The 16,402-nt window shown below is 34.4% G+C and overlaps 1 long non-coding RNA gene across 1 annotated transcript; it reads left to right on the plus strand.

The window, feature by feature from the left end:
* Window positions 1-3,500: 3,500 nt before the first annotated feature.
* On the plus strand, window positions 3,501-7,762 carry LOC128555153 (uncharacterized). The gene is made up of 2 exons (XR_008369837.1): window positions 3,501-4,093; window positions 5,746-7,762. It is a non-coding gene; the product is annotated as an uncharacterized LOC128555153 (long non-coding RNA).
* The last annotated feature ends 8,640 nt before the right edge of the window (window positions 7,763-16,402 follow it).

Below are 16,402 nucleotides of genomic sequence, written 5' to 3' on the forward strand. Positions count from 1 at the left end.
GTACAACCTTTCTACTGGCCTAACAAATAACTATGGCGCTTCGAAAATGGGTGGAGTCGCTCTTAAGTTCTAGTGTATCAGTACCGACATAAACAAGTTTATCTTTGACTGAACGGAAAATCAATGCACTTCTGTAATATTTATTTTATTATGTACTTGCTACGCGAGTTAGAAGATAAGTAAGCATGTTTATCATTCTTTGTCAAGTGGAAATATAATACTTCTTAGAACACGCTAGGATAAAGATGAAGCGGCGGAAATTTGTCTGTTGGCTAGGAAAAGATAAACGAATGCATTTAGTTTGAACAAACAGAATATTCTATTCTATATCTAGAACAATGTGATTAACTGCATTGTTTATAGAATCATTGTATTGGTATGATTTTTACACCATTCATTTCGTTTTCCATTTACCAGAAAACTGGTTTCGATGACAACTCTATTTCGACTTTTGCGGTCAGTGTCGATGGAACTGCATCGTGATCATTTTTGTTCGTTAAAATTTTATGTTGAAAAAAGTTTAGTCATCAACAAAGTCATCTAGTTGAAAGGTCATATAAATTCATTAGTGATAAATTCTTTGTTTCATTCAGTGTCTTACTTCAAAGACGGAAAAATGTCTTGCGGTGCGGCGCGGTGTTTTCCTGATAAAGATTTAATTTCGAATTTTCATCCCGGAAGTAGAAAAACGATGTATTGTACCTAGGGTGGCAAGGATTTTAGCAAAATCTGATAAACAACTAGTTTGTTTTCAGAACAATCTACCGTCAAAACTATCAACATGCGATTCTTTGCGATGCATTTTATTTCATTATCTAAGTTTATGATGTAAAAATGTATATTATCTCACAAATGCTTTGCCAATTACCTATATTTTACTGACAGATAAATACCTTCCTCTGAAATGCATGTCGTCCCTATGATTTGAACAAATTATTTTGTAAAGAAAATATAAATTTTACTGAATTGTCCATGTATAATGGACGGATGCTTAGTACAGTTATTTTGGAAATGCATAATACAATATTCATGTAAGCAGATTAGTTTGTATATTCAAGCCTGATAATTGCTGACATATCTCATATACTTTCATAATACATTCAAGGTGAGTACCGACATTTCTTAGTTGCACACACAATTGAACACCATCAATTTCTGAGTTGAAATTTGTCTCTGATATGCCTTGAAATTTGGTTTGTTGTGTCTGATAGAAACACTGCCAAACAAAGAAAAATTATTAACGTTATTTATCAATGAGTCGTTGGTGAAAGTACTCATTCGTTCTTTAAAAAAGCGGGGGTACTGCCTGTCCTTCGTATGGCAGTGTAACTGGGGCGATGAATTCTTCATGCGAGAAAGCCGTCCAGCTGGCTTACGGAAGGTCGATGGTTCTACCCAGGTGCCCGCCCGTGTTAGAATAATGCTTCCTCCACCATAAAAAAGCCCTGAAAATTTGCTATATGACCTATAAAAGTGTCGGTGTACCGTTAAACCAAACAAAACAATCAAAAACACATAAGCCATTTAAAGGAATAACACATCTTGCCCGTTTTGAACAAGATGTACAGAAGTCGGGGCGACACCTACACCAACATGTTATATTGCCTTTTGTACACTCTTCCTTGTTTCACAAGTGTTTGATATTTGTCTTCCAATTAATTCTATAGCCATTTTAATGGTAAAGAGGATGTATTACTCCTTGTTAATGAACATGCAAGATCACAATATCAATTTGAAGACATGTATCAATTTTTTGTGACAGAGTTTCTTGAAGCAGGAATAGTGTCTAGAATGCAGTTAAGCATTTCGGTGTAGTGCTGTAGTACAAATATGGATATCATTACTTTTACTCTGTTGATTTAAAGAATACATTTGGAAAACGTAAACAATGATCGCAAGTATTATATAGATGTGAGCAGCTTACAAATTGGTCACGAATTATGTAAATTTATGTTCTCTTATGAAATAAATTGTTTTAATTTTGGTGGGTATCGTCTTGTCTAACATAACGCATCACTGCTAATCCGCCCCTGTATTTGTATTTATTGTCGTGTCAGTTCAAATACTAGTCTGACAAGTTTTAATCCCACGGGATTTTCATGGGCAAATTTAGTGCAGTGACAAGTACATTCTTTATCGGAAATCCGTAGAGGACAGATCGTTTACAAAAATTTAAAGAAGATTACGACGGAAAACTGCAGCGCTACTGTTTCGAGAATTCACAATTGAGATGAGTATACATTATATATTTTCTTTAGATGTCTGCGCTTATAATTTTGATTGCTGAACTTTCTGTTTATACGGCATTTGAATATGTCCTCTGGAAAGTAATGGAGACACGTGTTCATCGTACAATCAGCAAGATATTGGCTATTTGGTTTTATTCAATCACTGACTGAATCAGTCTGAAGTGAATTTTAGTTAAAAAAAAAAAAAATAAATAAAAAAATAAATAAATAAAATTAACAGACATAGTGAGCTGACAAACACTCACAGGTAAAACATGGGTGTGGTCGAGCGTTCTTTTGTTTGCATGTACATACGCAAAAATGCAGTACGTTAGTTCCTGTACATTATTCTCGGTCATTATTATTTATGGACTTTAATCATATGTACAATATGCATGTACTGGTTTCACCCGAGGTGTATTGAGGATTATGCATTTCTAACGTACATTGTTGCGGAAATATTTTGTAACATGATTTAGTATCGCTAGGATTAATCAAAGAATTTTGCTTTGTAGTCTAATATAATTAAAAAAAAAATCACAAACTTTTAAGTCATTAAATCAAATAGAAATATACATTTGGTTGTTTCTTACCAATTGTCAAAATTATACGTTAAATATCTTGCTTCAAATGATAAAAAACATGCTGCATAGTCTAGTTACAGCTTAACAGATCCGATGAGAAAGGAGCGACATACAATTAATTGGTTCCATGCCGTTTTCAACAGTATTTCAGTCAGATGGTTAAAGTGTTCGTAGAGACTGCACATGGGAAAATTGGTATGTAATAAGGTAATGTAAGCTTACGCTTTTTACGTGTCCAGGAACGAAACTGGCTATATTAACTTGATTAGCTAACTGGCAAGAGAGCGTTCCAGTTGGGTTCGTACCATGGCATGAAACATTAACAGCTGACAAGAAAGATACGTGTATATTGGATGTTTTCATAATGTAACATATTGGTTAGCTGCTGTTTGTTAGATATCGAAAGAAATGTAAGATATATTTTCATTATACATCACTAGGGTAACCTAGATCTCAACTGTTGTAATGTATAACAGTAAATGGTAAGTGATGCTTATGAAAATTAATAACATACTGTCACAATTCTAAGTCGTAGAAATATTTCTTAAAGCACGAAAGCGTCATGTTTAAATCAAATAATTCACGGATTTATAGATATATTATTTATTCATTGTAATGAAATTACAAAGCTCTTTCAGAACTGTTAAACAATATAATCCGGACATGTTCGAAGTAAGGTAAGATGTGCTTTTCATACTTAAGTCTGGTTATTGTTTCTGAGAGTATTTTACATAAGAATAAAATCCAGCAAAACAACGAAACTTATGGAGAACGGTGCTATAGAAATAAAAACACAAACATTCTGAGCTAAATGGAATAAGCCACACTATACTTGGGAGTGCCACGAGTGATTTCCCATGAACCAAGTTAATCGAACCGAATCTGCTAATACTTTGCATGGTTCCGTTCTGCAAAAGATTATCATATACAAGGACTAATATAAATTAATACAGATTATTGTTATATTTTGAACAATATTCAGCTTTAAATGTATTTCTTAATGACTAAAATATGGATTTGGGTTATCAATTTTGTTACACGCTAATGAAATGCATACACATTAATTTTAGACGCAGTTCTAGCCTATACGATTTGATGCGGATTATCCATTACGTCAGCAACTGTAACACCAGCATTAACACGGTCAATCTCTGGTATAAGGGACTGCAGAAAACTAATGTCGTCAACCGGCTATTCTCCTAATGTCTTTAAACAGTTTAGCTATAGGAGCGGCGTGGCATGGTCGGGATCGGCAGCTATTGGGGCACCTTATGTTGAAAGGTAACTGCTGTACCTGGTTAATTTTATTAGATCCGATTTATCTAGGTCCGTTGCATGCATTACTTAGCTGCCTGCATGTAAAAGAATGAGTTATAAAAATGCATTGATATGGAAAACGAAATAATCAAGAAATATCGAAAATAGGTGTAAAACAGAATTGAATCAATTATGAGAATAATGTTAATAATAATAATAATAATCATAATAACAATAATGATATGAATAATAATTTCAATAATATGAATGCAAAGAAGACGTCACATGAAACTGTCTAAGCATATTCTGTTTATGACGTAACAAGTCAGTGGCAGAAAGACTCTTCTAATTGAAAGTCTTATGGCTATTGGTTTCCTATTCGTCCGCCTGTCCGTCCGTTCGTCTGATGTTCGTTCAAAATAAATAGATAATACATTTCGACTGAAACCTCAGCAAAAGGTTTCATGATGACCCTAGCTTATAGTAATCGAACTATTGGATAATATGTACATGTACCTGAATGACATTGTAACATTTAAAGATATACAATATGTAAAATATGCAGCGAGTTTCATAGATTTTGATACATCTTAAAAAATTAAGGTACATAGCAAAAAGTAATTTCTAGCTCTAGACTTTTAACTGTTTGTCAATGACCTGCTGTACCTATTGAGTAAACGTGTATTCACTGCATACCTCGTTTTGGCGAATTTTATTTTCATAAAATGTTGAGTGGCCCTCAATACACGTAATGTGCATTTCGGTATGACATATTGTAAATCTTATTAGTACTAAAATCTAAAATGCATTACATTTGTTGAAATCTATAGTTATCATCTTATATCATAGAGATCGGTGAGAGCATCTTTGTCACGTTTCTCATTAGTGCGAAGTACTAGAACCTACCATTTCCTATTAGGTCTGGTATGTTCTGCTCTTATTTTCATAGTTTTCTGCACCTTCGCGCTGCTATGTTGCTTCCAGGCATTTTAGCTGGAGCTTTGTCTTTCATATTTTCTCATCATTTTCATATATACCATGCTATATATTTACAATATGCCATAATTTTCATTTGAAAATTTACAATAAAGTCACGGCCTTATCCCACATAATTTTGTTTTGTTTTTGCTATATTAGTTGGTACATTTACCTTTGTCATAGAACCGATGAACTCCCTTATGCAGTCAGACCCGTACTGTAGACAGCCTCCAAAAAATATAACCTGCTTACTATGGTCACACGTCACCTGTCTTGCGAAAATATATGTTATCACAAATACCGGCATTTTTCAGTCCCCAAGGGAGGTTCTGCAGCCGGGTTTGACTGTATATATATATATATAAATACCCTAGCATCCACCAATAAATTAAGTAAATTTATGTTCTCTTATGAAATAAATTGTTTTAATTTTGGTGGGTATCGTCTTGTCTAACATAACGCATCACTGCTAATCCGCCCCTGTATTTGTATTTATTGTCGTGTCAGTTCAAATACTAGTCTGACAAGTTTTAATCCCACGGGATTTTCATGGGCAAATTTAGTGCAGTGACAAGTACATTCTTTATCGGAAATCCGTAGAGGACAGATCGTTTACAAAAATTCCCTCCCACCCTTCCCATTACAGTAACTTTGTTGTTTTTTAACATATTTCTGCCGTCAAGTTTAATCTGTTTCAGGGTCACAATGGTGAATCATACTGCTGAACCCTGCCACAAAATGTACTGCTGCACCAAACATGTCACGCCGCTTCTGTAATCTATGGTATATTAGAGAATAAACTCTTTACAGTGTGTGTGTATAAACTCAATTTTGCTAGTATGCTTCTGTTGGTACATTTAATCATCATGGAACAATACGGTTGAATGAAACCGGCTTGATTTTTAACTGCATGTATTCATTTATAAACATTTCGAATGTTACTATCTTTTTCTTTTTGGTACTTTGTTTGTTGTTTTTTGTTAAATTTGGTTTGAAGTTAAGCACGAAGATAACATGAATTAGTGCGGGTTTGATGATAGTAAATACTCGGAAAACAGGGGGTGGAGAGAGCCTTTTCGCTGGTCAGAGCCTCGGATTCTCCCTACCTCCCCCCTCTTATATAAAAATATCATAAAAAATAGAAAAGAGTTAGGGTTGGGGCAGCCGGCTCGCAGCATACGATTAACCTGTCTTTCTGGGTAGTTTTTTAGATGAAATTAAAACAAAAAATAATAATTATAATAATAATAATGCGCAAAGATTAAGATAACATGACAAGTATTTGTCATATTACATATGAATTGTCCATTCTGTATTCTGTCTTACTGCATATGTTCATAAATAGTCCGGTATATTTTATGTTTCTTTCGGCATATTGATTGCTTAAGTACATGCATACTTGGAAAGAATTATGATATTTCTGTCTATATATATTTCGAAGGCGTTCTATTGATGCATTGTGTTATTGGGATATTGATTGTTATATGAACAGTAGTTAACCACCATCATTGAAACCACTTTAAGTTGTTTGTTTGGTATTAGTTATATAGTAAAGGAAAGAAATAAGGCGTGTATGCGTATATAAACTTGATTTTATTAGTAAACATACATTATTTAAATTGATCTGATTTCATCAATTTAGAATTTTTATTGTCGTGACTTAAATGGCGCTTACAAATTGTAATCTTTATTCGGGGTACAGTAAAGAAAGTCTTCTGTATTAAAATGTTTGGCTCAAGTCAATTCTAATTTCATTTTAATTTTTGTCCGTGTTGTGAGCAATATTTAGTGATCCACAAAATATTTTATTCTTGTATACTACGGCAGTATCAAAATAAAAGCTCACTTGTCTAGGTTGACCTTCTCGTATCTGCAACCTCGCGCTCGGTTGGTCATCTCTTATTATTGGTGTTATTGGGCGGGCGCTCTTTAACCGTTAGAGGGGGCCTTGTACCATGTGGTCGGCCATTCACCTGGTCCATGGATTGACTGTGTCTTATATAAACAGGGTTGTTCAACGTATCGGCCATACGATTATTAGTGATCAGTCGAAAGTTGCATTTGTTATATGTACGTGTAGGTCCGTACATATTTTTATAATTTGTGGATCACTTTGCTACAAACCTCTAACACATGGGTTATGTTGAAACAGACATGTAAATCCCCCCTGTTTTCTTACGTTTCCAGTCTGCTGGTTAGCTCAGTCAATCGCTTGGATGGATTATATTATTATTGTAGCATAGTTTGCTATAACCATTCCCTCGCACCGGTCCGTTTGTTCATATATTACATTGAAACAATTTTTTCAATATTTTAATATTTTTGTGCGTTTGTTTGCTGAAGACTTTCTTGACTTACATCAGATTTTATTTTGATCTTGGTGTTATGTTTCATTTTGCATTTACTTAATCTAGGAAGAATATTTTTGTTGATATATCATCTCATGTCATAGAGATCTGTGAGAGCATCTTTGTCACGTTTCTCATTAGTGCGAAGTACTAGAACCTACAATTTCCTATTAGGTCTGGTATGTTCTGCTCTTATTTTCATAGTTTTCTGCACCTTCGCGCTGCTATGTTGCTTCCAGGCATTTTAGCTGGAGCTTTGTCTTTCATATTTTCTCATCATTTTCATATATACCATGCTATATATTTACAATATGCCATAATTTTCATTTGAAAATTTACAATAAAGTCACGGCCTTATCCCACATAATTTTGTTTTGTTTTTGCTATATTAGTTGGTACATTTACCTTTGTCATAGAACCGATGAACTCCCTTATGCAGTCAGACCCGTACTGTAGACAGCCTCCAAAAAATATAACCTGCTTACTATGGTCACACGTCACCTGTCTTGCGAAAATATATGTTATCACAAATACCGGCATTTTTCAGTCCCCAAGGGAGGTTCTGCAGCCGGGTTTGACTGTATATATATATATATATAAATACCCTAGCATCCACCAATAAATTAATCAATAAAATAGATTTGCCTAAATTATTATGTGTATATGTACACAGCCCTATATATTTTAAATACAGTGGCGTTAAGGGTGAGTTGTGGTGCCAAAGATTACCTAGTTGTAACACTCTTATGGAGTTTTTGCTTCTGACCATCTCAAGGTCATCCCAAACTTTTGTTCCTTGTTTGGATTTCTTACCCTTTCTTACCCTGTTTTTGCTTAATTGCTTTACTTTGCACATGAATATTGTGCAAATGTCATTATTTGCATAATCATATAAACTCTTCTCTAGGGTTTCGTTTCGATGAAGTTTTTTTTTCGGAACATGAAAATTTCTATGCACCTTTGCTTTTTTATAACACCCATGTTGTAACTCAACCATAGCTACATGTAAGCAGACTTTCATTATCTCCACCCAATGAATCTGATTCAGCGGCAAATAATTTTCTTTCGAAGCTTCAGTGAAGTAGGCGGATATTACATCTGAGGAAAGCGTTATTTGTTATTTGCAGGATATTATACAATTATTCACTAGGAGCCACTGGATATGATGTGATTTTAATCACATGAAAGCGGTATTGTTCGAAGCACTAAATATCAATCATAGGTGGGCACATTTCAAACGCATTACAGTCGATGAATAAAACATTTAACTTTATAAAGTAATTTTCCTAAGTGTTTATTCAATATATCACATACACACGCTTTATTCTACTAAGTTGTTTAATTTAGTGCCGGGTGCAGAAGTCAAGAGGTATTAAGTTTCATAAACATGGCTTAATGTTCATCCGAGCTGGTATCCTCCGTCTACATGTCATCTTCGTTTGGACTTGTGTCAACTGATAAAACAAATGTAACGATAAAAAAGCAAGGGTATATAGCTACGTCTTCCCGTGTTTCAAATTTTTTTTTATGCACAAACCTGTCTTCAGGACGAAAAGTTCGATTTTCTGAGCTCCATGACAAAGCGGCGACATTGGAGTTCATTGTTTACAACATAGAAGGTCCTGTGCTCGAACAGAGAGAGATCCGTTTTCTCATTTACCACAGAGAGGGGTCCGATATGCATACACACCGTGAATTAACAGTATCGCAAATGTTTAGCGTTTATCCTGAAAATACCTCACATTAAGGGTTCTTATTTGATATTTTAGATGCAAATATTTGTCTTCTGGCAGGGGAAGGTATCAAAATAAAAACAAAAATGCCAGTATTAAGACAGTCTTAAATGCTGAATACTGATTACTACATTACAATACGAACCAATAACTTCAATAGTCATGAAATACAAGATTAGCCACCAGTTGAAAGAAATATACAGTTTCAAAGGCATCAAGAGTCATTCTTGATGTGGGAGGATCACAGCAATTGACTTTGACGTGTGCAGTAAGTCCACAGAGAGAGATAATTGATCGGAAGAACCTGGAACTATGACTGAAACCCCGTTTGTACTACTAACAATAGAAGAAACTGGCGCATCAAAAATGACTCGTGGTTCATGATAGAAAGCGACAACCTACCAGAACCGCAAATGATAAAGAGGATAATGACATATCCATTGATAATCGTTGTTCATGATAGAAAGCGACAATGTACCGGAGCCGCAAGTAATAAAGAGGATAATGACATGTCCATTGATAATCGTGGTTCATGATAGAATGCGAAAACGTACTAGAACCGCAAGTGATAATGAGGATGATGGCATGTCCATTGATAATCGTGGTTCATGATAAAAAGCAACAATCTTCCAGAACATCAAGTAATAAAGAGGATAATGGCATGTCCATTGATAATCGTGTTTCATGATAGAAAGCGACAACATACCACAACCGCGACCAGTAAAAAGATAATGACATGACCATTGATAATCGTGGTTCAAAATAGAAATCGACAACGACCAGAACCGCAAGCAATAAGGAAGATAATGACATGTCCATTGATAATCGTGTTTCATGATAGAAAGCGACTACGTACTAGAACATCAAGCAATAAAGAGGATAATGACATGTAAATTGATAATCGTGAATATCAGAACTTTTCCGTTTTTGAAAAACCTTCAGTAAGGTATGGCGGTTGAGAATGTTGACCAGTGCTAAGGTATATGCAAGGAGGTTTACATCCTCAAAAAGCTGGTGAATAAAAATATGTAAAGGCTGATTTAATTATAATTAAGAAATAATTTATAGCAAAAGAGTGTTTTATGCACTCGGGCGGTAAGACGTCGTACAAATAATTTCACTCGGGCTGCGCCCTCGTGAAATTATTACGCCCGACGTATAACCGCCCAACGTGCATAAATAGTGTTAAAACACTCTTTTGCTATAAATTATTTCTTATATGCCCTTAATCTAAAATAGTAAATAAAATATAGTAGCGCTCTTTCTTGGTTTCAACAAAAACATTGACGTCACCGCACGTTAACGTGACGTCATTTTAGCGTAAGAGTGTTTTAAAAGAGAAAAACATATTAGAATATAATTTTGTTCACTTGGAAACCCGCAGTTTGCGCTACATGCTGCTTTTTAGCCCAAAATGAAAACTGTTTCGTTACAATGTCAAACTTTGTGAAATACCATGCTCATCCATCCCGACAGCACACACATTCTGGCGCTTCGAAATGGGATAAAATAGACTAATTTTAGTCCATTTCATTAACTCGAGTTACAAATAGAAAAATAGTTTCATTTAATATAGAAATTTAATATAGAGATTTCCCCAAAGAAATTGATGATACCAGGAGAATTATTTTGGTCTGAATATAAACTGTTCATGAATGATTATACAGACGGTGGAATGCGAACTGTTAATCCTGCAACACTTCTGAAGGATTGTAGAGTTCTTCAGCTGAAGTCTCGTCATACAGAGTGCCAACGAGCTGGAGTCAACTAACAACACGTGAATCTGATAATGGAACTTTCTTTGTTAATCATCGTACATGGCGTAGCAGGGTAAATTTCAACATTCTACCAACCCATTTCATCGCACCATACGCGAGGCGTTGCCGCTATCGTTTACCAAAAAAGTGCACGAGAGCGTGCGCTACGCAGACTTTCGCCGCCGAATAGACCTATTAAGTACGTGCGTGCGTGTGTATTTCTTATACGTGGGTGAAATAGTTTTGTTCTATTCTGGTCTGTTTGTTCATTGGTTGATACAATTTCAAGCGGATATTACAGTGTACTTTGATTTAAGCTGTTGACTCATTTCGCTGAAGTATATGTCGAATATTTTTTACAAACTTTTCGCACCTTCTGTTAACACGATAAGTATTGATTTGTGACCCTTTCATATCGATTTGAGGATGCTGATCATTTATCTGTTCAACTAATAAAATAGCGTTATCCCCATAGCAACGTCAATCAATCGGTAACCAAATATAAGAGAAGATGTTTTACACAGATAAATATTAACAACGATTTTGGCTTTTCATTAAACTTTATCTGTTTTTTATTTAGGTTTCAAATATGCAAATATTGAAACAAATTTTGAATTTTCGATGTCGAGTTAAAAATGTATGACTGTGTGTTTTTTGGGGGGTTCTTTTTGTCTTTTTTTAGAAAGTTGGAAAAAACTAAATGCCTTTTTCATATCCAAAGAAATTTTTTTATCAAATTCTTTATTTATTTTACAACATTATAACATACACGTCTGCATCATACAATCCACACGTATGACTGTACTAATTATTAGTAATATACATTTTTATATAGCACGTTATCGGTGCTCCCTCTACTGGTGCAGACAAAGTGTAATACGAGCAGGGGCTTGGAGCGAGATAAATCTCCAAGACAGAAAGAAACATTTTTAGATACATAGATTACATGTCCGGATAACTTAGTCTAGCTCTTTTCGAAAATACAGCATGGTTCTTTAACATGCTTGGCGTATAGCATTGATACATGCAAAACCGTATTTCCTGGAAAGATTAGTTGGGTGAGAAACACAAGGGACAGTTATTAAGTTCCCGGACTATTGACTGTTCAACAGAACTATAAAGTGTACATTAATTAAACTTGGCATGTATACTGGAAAAGTTAAAATCATCTGAGTATTTGTCATCGAAGAAGTAAGTTATAGTTAGTTACTTTGGTAACGCGTATAGAGCTTTACGGCTCACTTTGGATAGTTCGCTGCTTTGTAGTTTCGTAGTTATTAATTTTACTTGGCATGAAGACGTCAAAATATCTCTCCTGATGAAAGTTAATATGCGCTCTATGTTCAACCAAAAGTTTGACGTCATGCACAGAAAAACAAGTAAGTATTAAGTAGCAAAAACACCCCGAAGCAAGAATTTATTCAAAATTTGCCAACGTCTGCATGTACGGAGCAGATTGTTGTAATTGAGTTCTGTGTTCTGGGAGATGTGTGTGTGTACGGTGGGTTGTGGAGGGGAGCGGGGGAGAGGGGGGGGGGGGGGGGGAAGTGATACAGATATCTCCATACAAAAAAAAATGTCTCCTTCCATCAAGATAATGCACCAAGCCATTGCTCAGCGCCTTTTATAGTCACCAAACGTACATATCGTACAGAGGTAACCAGATCTTAAACACAGTATAGTTATTTTCTTAAACTGTTACAAATTAGTTCGCACAGTCCGGGAACTTAATGACTTACCCTCGTAGTTGCGTACAACTTAGAAAAACAGTTTCATGATAATACGAGGGGCGTTCAATATGTAATGTTATTCCGTATGTAGTTCCGTAACCGCTGGTTATTTTTAGATGCGGTTTTCGGCACACTATAGTGCAATTTATTGGCAACACAATGCTATATAAATTATAAAAATCGGTAGATTCAAAGTAAAAATATAATCATTTGAGTGAGGTGTACTCGGGTATACTGGACAATTTTATGTCCAAAATATTGAGATAGTAATATGCAATTCCTTGATTCTACTATTCAACAACTAGAACTATAGTTCAATTTTCAGTTTAAACAGATAAAACAAATAATGATCTTCACAAAAACATATGAAAACTAAAATAATAAAGTTTATAACAGTTTTAAATTGAGTGCGTATATTTTTACTCGAAAAATGATAAGGTGAGTACAATAAGCCTCTGCAATTTTGTCAGGCGCGATAATCATCGTTTAAAAATTCTTGTATTTTAAGTTGATACTAGTATCTTAATTCTCGATTGCAAAACTAGTTCTTACAATTTTGATTAATCGCTCTCAACACCCATTCCAGATGGAATCAACCTCGAGTTTAGACTTTTTAGTTGTGATGTAAAATTAAAAATGCTATGAGCAGTTTAAAACAAACGCAAACTCATCACAAATTGATGTACCTCGTAGAAAAATGATAGAATTTTGTGATTTTACAGGTTATTCTATTTTTCTGAGACTGGATGCCCATGACAAACCTAAATTATAAATTATGGTCCAGTATACCTGAGTACACCTCACTAAAATGATTATATTTTTACTTCGAACCTGCCGATTTTTATAATTGATATAGCATTGTGTTCCCAATAAATTGCTCTATAATGCCGAAAACCGCATCTAAAAATAACCAGCGGTTACGAAACTACATACGGAATAACATTACATATTGAACGCCCCTCGTAGATTCACTAAATTACTTTTTGTCTTTTGAATATGACGGAGATGAGAGTTAGGTTTAGGGCATATCATCATCACCCAGTTGTAACTCCTAACCGATATATTTTTGCCTCTGACCGTCTTAATGCGGTTCCCGACTAGGTTCATTTGTGGAATTTTACCTTATTGTTTATTGAAATTTATGTACGCATTCATACCTACTATATACACATGTAAGGGTTAGTTTCTTTGAGACTGCTCTCTCGGTACGCTGTAATTCATATGGATCTTTGTTGAATAATAACCATGTTGTATGAGGGTGGATATGGGCTCATTTGATTAGAATTTGATAGAAAATGACAAATTTATTGCAATTTTGCTGTAAATATGGACAAAACCCAAAAATATCACATTTTCACTGTTTTGGGTGTTGTTAATTTTTTTAAAAAAAGTAAAGAAAAGAAAACACTGCATATTTGTAGCCTAAAGATTGCTAATTTCTAGCAGTCAAAGGTAGAATTGAACATATTTAACAGTGAAATTCGTAATTTGTATGCATATCAGAGGTGAAAATGACCAAACAGGGCAAACCTAGGTTAAAGTTTGGAAAACTGATAGAAAATTATGTCGCGACAGCTATTTTTGGCAGAATTTGACGCATTGTCTTACGTTACTGAAAATGCTATAAAACCTTAGAAACTGGTGGTATCAAGCTAAACCTTGTATGTTTCATGCATTTAGGTTGCTTGTACATTTTAAATGAAACTGTCACAGTCTTAGAGAACAAAGTTTTTCTTATAGGCATACAGACACTAAATTGGAAAATGGGGCGAAAACAAATGGTATCGCATAATGGCCGATTCAAATAGTCCTCAGTTTTCTTTGTTTTTGTTTTGCTCTGTAGAGCTATTTTCCTTATTTTCTTTGCATTTTTTGCTGAAATCACATGACAGATCTATGCTTAACATGTAGGTAGCATTTTCAAAATGAAATAATATCGTAACAGTATCTGTCATGGAAACTTAGATCATACACCACCACTACAATTTGGAGTTTCATTTTTTAGCTGATTTTGCAGTTTGTATGTTTGACTGAAAATATTTTTCTTGCATCAAACATGACTCCTAACTTTTCATTTGATTTTTATTCACCACTGACAATATTCTTCAAGAAAATGTAAGTGACAGACATTTAAAGTGGGTCCTGATGTGTGTTGCAGCCATTGCATATATGTCAATTGTATATAGAATAAAGACGAACAGCTATTTAGTGTGTTGCAACTATACGCGACAAAATAGGTTCGCTGAAAATGGCGAACGACGAGGGCTATTCTCATGTAATACATTCGTGCTACTCTCTCCTAAAATTTCTCAAAATTGTATTTTTATATTCTTTCTTGCACTGGTATCCTCATTTTTCAATTAAACTGTCCCATAACCCAATAAAGAGACAAATAATTCTCGTTCAAGGCTTCGGTAAAGTAGAAGAAGAGATAACATATGAGAGATATTTCCATTATGCACTACTCGTTATATGCTTGATGAAATTTATTTTAAGTATCCACTGCACAATATTCACGAACGATCTAAACCAAGTGCAGCATTGCCTAGCAATGTGCGTTTTTTTTTTTGTTTGTATTTTATCGCGAAGATTCACGCTGACAAAGCAATTTTAAGAAAGTCAGCTTCTTTTTTTAGAAACAAACTATATTATATATATGTTTTCATTTCTCAATCTTCCTGAATGTATATGTTCTGGTGTTCTGTCTCTAATGAGTGAAAATAGTGTTTGTGTCGCGTAGGTTAACTATCTTCATCAATGATTTCCCTTAATATTAAGCCAGGAATATGTGAATGATTAATGTTTTAACTCTCTGTGAACATATAACTTTCCTGTTAAAGTTATTTCAGGTAAAAGATATCAGGTCCTGTCTTTTATCACTTTTAAGAATTGAAATGAAGATTTTTTTAAAAATTAGAATGGGAATTATTTTTATCTATAGCTTGTTAAAGGTTTATTTGTTATCCGACGAAGAATATATTATTTCATTGTTTGGAAGTGCGAGTGAAAGAAAGGAGAAAGGAAACATAACCTTAGACAACAGCCAACTTCATGCATTGTCGCCAGTAAACTCTGCAACATGAAAGGTAACACATGCGTGAAAGAAAGAAGAATGAGTAAAAGAACATTTGTTATACCATGAATTGATACTGTTCTGTTGGTGACGTATTTATTGGCGTTACATTGGGGGTGGGGGTGGGGGGGGGATGAGGGTTGGCGTCAGAAACGGATCAGCGGCAAGTGTGTCTATTTTTCTCTTATTATTTACATATCTTTTTTGTACGATTTTTTATGTCCATTTTTTCTTTTCTTGATACGATAAGCGATTGTTCACATATATCACATAACGACAGTATTTTCAAATAACATATAGTCTGTTTTTTCAGGGGAGGACCCCCCGATAATGCTGTTACAACTTCTGCTCCAACTCTTTTGTATATTTACAATGATGCATTGTGTATGCTTGTTGTATGTGTGTGTATAGAATATGTATATATATTTTTTGTATATGCAATAAAATATTATTAAACTTAACTACTCATGGAATGAAAGTAACATCATTTATCTATGGTAGAACAGTAAAGTTTTAGAATGAATTTAAGATTGAAAATTAATATTTTAAGACAATTGATTATTGCATGAATGAAAATCTCTGTCAGCAATGATATGCGACAAAAATGTTATGTTATTCAAGTAATTTTGTTTTTCAGATTTAATTCGAACAGGACAACGATAATTTTAATGTTCTGGTCAACCTGTTTGCGGTATATGCAAATATACTATTAGC

Source organism: Mercenaria mercenaria, chromosome 2 (genome assembly GCF_021730395.1).
Source record: "Mercenaria mercenaria strain notata chromosome 2, MADL_Memer_1, whole genome shotgun sequence".
Classification (NCBI taxonomy): Eukaryota; Metazoa; Mollusca; class Bivalvia; order Venerida; family Veneridae; genus Mercenaria; species Mercenaria mercenaria.